General features: G+C 39.4%; 1 long non-coding RNA gene across 1 annotated transcript; it reads left to right on the top strand.

The window, feature by feature from the left end:
- The first annotated feature begins 3,194 nt into the window (after positions 1–3,194).
- On the top strand, positions 3,195–4,124 carry LOC129771346 (uncharacterized). Its single transcript, XR_008742348.1, has 3 exons — positions 3,195–3,484; positions 3,548–3,660; positions 3,728–4,124. It is a non-coding gene; the product is annotated as an uncharacterized LOC129771346 (long non-coding RNA).
- Positions 4,125–5,658: the final 1,534 nt, after the last annotated feature.

Raw genomic sequence — 5,658 nt, 5'->3', positions numbered from 1 at the left:
ATAATAAACGCTAGCATTGAATACCAGAACTCACAATAATGCATCGAGTAATGGAACATATCTGAAGCAAGACGGGTCTATGGTACTAGGTGAGGCCATTTCGTCACTAAGTTGGTTAGGGGAGCGGTATATGAAAACAGTACGGAAGAAAGCAGAAGGGGAATTATTTCCTTGAAGCGTGAAAGAGACAGACTGATCAGGAGCGATCTTCGGCACTAGCGTATTGTATTTTGTTTACAAACAAAACACAGTAGACTTCCAAGATGGCTGAAGAGTGGTTTTAGCAAGTTGGCCCACCTTAGGATATACTTCTACGCGCCTTGATCTGAAGGTTATTTCAATATACTTTGGAGCGAACGGTACAAATGTCATCAAAAACAAGGCGCCTAGAAGTATATCGTAAGGTGCGCCAACTTGCTAAAACCACTCATCAGCCATCTTGGAAGTCTACTGTGTTTTGTTTGTAAACAAAACACAATACGCTTGTGCCCAAGCTCGCTCGTGATCAGTCTGTCTCTTTCACGCTTCAAGCAAATAATTCCTCTTCTGCTTTCTTCCGTATTGTTTTCATATACAGGTCGGACTCGATTTTATATTGTCGGCAATTTTTTTTCAAATCCTATACGTAATCGAATCTCAAGAAAACAATTTTTTCAATTATGTGTGAATGTCAAACATTAATAGAAAAATAGCTTTTTTGTGATTCGATTATGTATTGGATTCGAAAATTAACGTTGAAAGTGAAATTGCGATTATATATAATATAATCGAGTCCGACCTGTACCGCTACCCTAACCAACTTAGTGACGAAACTGCCTCACCTTAGGATATACTTCCAAGCGCCACGATCAAAACAAATGCATGCAAGAAACCGGCTGTGCGCCGCATGGATGCCAGCTGATTTTTGACGTAGGACTGCGTCTTTCATTCTTCTTGAATGGCGTTAACGTTCCCTGTGGAACTTTTGCCGTCTCAACGTATGCATTAACTAGCGTCATTTATTAATACTTAGTTGAGATTTTCTAAGCCAAATAACACGCCTTGAATGTATTCCGAGGGGCAAGCTCTAGAATACGCGTGATCACAGTGCAAGTCGAAGGAAATTTCTTTGACGAAAAAATCCCCCGGCCAGAACGGGAATCGAACCCGAACACCCGGCATGATAATGTGAGACGCTAACCACTCGGCCACGGGTGCACCACGTCTTTCATTAAGAGTGCCAAATCAGAAAACAGGTCACGTTTTTATGAAATAAAGTTAACGTTAAAAACTATTTTTGCTGCCAATGGATTTTAAAGATTTGCGTACCAATCGAATCGGAAATTTTATGAGATTTATTTTATATGCTATAATTGTACATGGTTTGAATTGATGAAAATTGGAAGCATTCCCATTTCCTCATACATTTGTTCTGTTCATTTGCATGCTTTTCCGAACAGAGCTGTCAATAACGGGCAACTTATGCAGCCGCTAGAATAAAAACAACGAAGGTGGATAGCGAAAAGAGTAAGTAATTATTTGCATTCAATATGGAATATATATGGAAGAAACAAAACAATGTTGAAAGTACGCACGGTTGCATGATAATTTGAGCCAAAGTTCTCATGAAATCATTCAACTGGTTGTTTTTTAACAGATGACAGTTATATCGTGGCTTATTTCGATTATTCATGTGGTAAAAAGGTCCAGAGATCAGTCGTATGTTTAGTTCTCGAAAGCGGTAACATTTTCGATGAAATTTTGATTAATTGGCGATTATTATCTCACTACATACACACCGACACTGAGAGCATTCGAAACATCAGCTTCATAACGGTAAAATAATGAAACTTCGTTTGTTTCTATGAACGTGGGGGAGTGAAAATGGCACATGGAAATATCACTTTTATCCGTCTTTTTCACAAATATTCACTCTACGCTATCACATTAGCCTCATATTCAGCGGGAGCTCTACAAAAATTTACGTTTTTAATTGATGAATAACCTCCTGAAAATATCATCAAAGATAAACACAACGGCTGACGTCACTATTTGCAAAATAGTTATGGCAGCGCATGCTGTGTCGCTCGAAACTCGACCATCTTCATTACCTTTTTTCCAGGACATTGCATAGTAGGTAAGTGTAATTATCCACGGTACGCGGGGCCAAACAATGCAACGCCAGCACACGACATTGCTGTAGAATCAATCGGCACGGACAAGCACCGAAAATATAACTTGCCTTCTCAAGAGATTGTACTGAAAGGCCGTGATGGTGCGAGCGCTGTTATACAAACCAAGACGGGTCTATGGTACTAGGTGAGGTCGTTTCGTCACTAAGTTGGTTAGGGGAGCGGTATATGAAAACAGTACGGAAGAAAGCAGAAGGGGAATTATTTGCTTGAAGCGTGAAAGAGACAGACTGATCAGGAACGAGCTTCGGCACTAGCGTATTGTGTTTTGTTTACAAACAAAACACAATAGACTACCAAGATGGCTGAAGAGTGGTTTTAGCAAGTTGGCCCACCTTAGGATATACTTCTACGCGTCTTGATACAAACGTTCGTAATGCCGTGTTGCCAGAACATGACGTCAATCATACCAACATTACATGGCAATGTTATCAGCATATCAATTGTGAGAGTAAGGCCGATTACACATTATCCGGTTTCTGCCGGACCGGTTTGAAACCCAAATGGCAAATTTCGACCGTACCAACCTCTTCACGGCGCCGTGATGCAGCCGTCTACTGCGACTACAATGTCCGGTGACCGGACAAGCATTATTCGCGATCTCAGTAGTATAGTATCGACGTCTGGTGGAGACATCAGTTTGGGGAAGCAAATCATCCTCTATAAGATTATTAGACCTCAAAACTGTTTTAAGTTACTCAATTTTTTAATGAAAATTTTTACTTCATGTCATTTTATTACTTCAAACACGAAGTACTGACTTTTACTTAACCATTTTTGTATAATTTTCTTGATATTTTCACTAAAACTCATCATTATAATATAAAATCAATGTTAAACACAATTCTTGTTCAGGGATTTTTCCCTACTTGCAAAAGAACGTGTTACTTTATTACAAAACGAACATATTTCATCAGAAAATAATAATTTTCATTCATAATTTTTATTTTGTATATGAGTTTATTGCACCTGAAAATCCATTATAACTATCATTTCCCAAAAGCGGCGCACGAAGCTCTATGCCATCAACATGAATTGACAGTTTTTTGTCATGCTGTTAGTATTAGTGCAATTCAGGCAATTTTTCGTCTCATGTAATAGTATGTGTGCACTATTGACGTTTGTTTGTTGATTTTGAAACCAGTTGATAATTTGCAAGTGATGTGGATGCTGAAATTTTTATTTCACTTCTTCAACAACTACCAGTGCTGTGGAACTAATTCTGTGATGCAAATTTCTGCTCAAAGAGAAGCAATGGTCACAGGTGCACGATGTCATCATTGAGCATATTGCCACGGACGGTGTTATTAACGGTGAGTGGTGTTTTTCGACAAGCAGATCGAGTTATTTAATTAACCTCTATTTTTTGTTCACAGGCAACATTCCTTATTTGAAATTATTACTGAACGAGATCGGGGAGGTCAAACAAATCTCCAACTGGTTCATCGAGGGGCGGATTTTGAGCGACTTAATCGAGCTGAATGAGAAGGTTAGTTTTTGTTAATTTGAACACACTAAAAATAATTCTCTCGACTAATATTCTTTGGGTATTCCAGTTTGACCTGACCCGGGACACGATCGATGACGAAACCGAGGCACTCAAGCCCAAACTGTCCTATATGTGCTCTGTGGTCAAAATGTTCCCATGCCCGACCCCAAAGCATCGGTTCTGTCAGAACGAAATTCCAGCTTATTTCTTATTTTCCAGCTTATTTTTCCAGATTCGGTCATTCTTTGCTCCGGATCCGCGTATTTATAGCTGTGATGCGAATTGGGCTCGAGAAGCTGCCATTGCCCCAGGATTACGTGCTCGAGGAATTGCGGCATATGTTGAGCGCGTTCTTGGACGAGGATCAGCGGAAGCAGCAATGGAATAGTGTTTGAACGAATTATGTTATTTTAATCGTTAAATTTTTTTCTGTAATAATGAAATAAAAAACACTCTAAAATGAATAGATGTGCATACATACTCTTGTAAGTAAATTCCAAAATTATCACAGGAAGTGAACACATTATACATATAAATAAATAGTGCCTCTAGCTTATTACGGAATGTTATTATTATTGGTTCATCAAATTACACTTTTATCTAACCGTGTTTCTGAGACTGTTGAAAAAATATGTGGCAACAGAGCGTGTGAAATAAATCATGCTATTCGTGTATGCTTGGAAACAAAATAATTATGCGTATGAATGAGTAAACCGCAACTGGACTAGAGTTAGTTTTTGTAAACGTATTCTGAAGTGGGGCGGAAGTATTCACGATAGGTACGTTAAGAACGCCGTTATGATGCAGGATGTGCGTAATGTCCGTGAGGCCTGGTCTCACTTTGATCATGCTCATGTGTGCTACACTCCAACAATCGGCCTTATGTACTTTCCAAGGAACAAACATATGAGAACGCTCGTGGTTGCCGCAGCAGCTATGGGTTTAAGATTTTCCGTCTGCAGTCAGCTTTAAGTAACCGGAATATTTGAAGCAATGTTTACCTGTCAAATCCACTTATAAATAAATGCATGTATGTATTTGTGAGAGATGTACGGTTTTGTGTAGCACGAGGTCTCTTTCACATTGTTGTCCGGTTTTCCGTCCAAACCCAGCGGCGCTTTTTGAAACCGGTCCGGCAGAAACCGGATAATGTGTAATCGCCCTAATGGATCTACAAACGTTAAGGTCTTGCGCCTTACAGTAAGATGTCGCTAGCGTTTAAGTATTGCATCTCCTCTGAGGAATATTTTCATTCTTTCTTCGTGAGGACACCGACTGGACAACACCGTTGCTGGGCGAGCTGGACGGCGAGCGAACGAGTGCCTTTCTCAAGGCAATGGGAGTGGAGGAGTAATATGAGGAAAGAGTAGAGATTTCCAAGAGCCTTTTTGAAGGCTACAGATGAATGAACTGAAAAGTTTGAAGTCTCTTTGATTCAATAAAGAAAGGAAAAAACGGAAAATTTACATTCGTATTTGCTCTCGTGCGCATCGGCTCTGTTCTGGTGCAACAAGCTCTCAGCTTTGTTGACGGTTTTTACCGAGAGTCGAGAAACGATGTTTCATAAACGGTCATTCTCGCGATGTTTCATTTTTATCGTTGCAACTGTGTGCATCTGTTAGACGCGTGTTAGATGATTGTTGAATGGCGATGCACGGAAAATACCTCTCGTTAAATACTCAGTGCAATGGGTGCATTGATATAAAGAAACAAATTGCAATATATGACCAAATAGTGTATTGTTCTCGCAAAGGCAAGGAAGAATCGTTGCTTCTCGAAATGATTCTATAAAACCACACAAGCCATTAAACCTTTTCAGGGTCCCCGGAACTTTTTACTAAAGAGTTATTTATGAAATTTCGACGTATTCGCAAATAATATCCAAAATAATAAACCAAAAAATTTCAAAGAAAACAAGAAGTGGGTTATATCTGTGATATAACCGCAAGGTAAACGTAGGACTACCGTTGGCTCGGTAATCATTTATTTGAAATTGCA

Source organism: Toxorhynchites rutilus, chromosome 2, assembly GCF_029784135.1.
Source record: "Toxorhynchites rutilus septentrionalis strain SRP chromosome 2, ASM2978413v1, whole genome shotgun sequence".
Lineage (NCBI taxonomy): Eukaryota > Metazoa > Arthropoda > Insecta > Diptera > Culicidae > Toxorhynchites > Toxorhynchites rutilus.
This window is presented reverse-complemented; position numbering and strand designations above follow the sequence as displayed.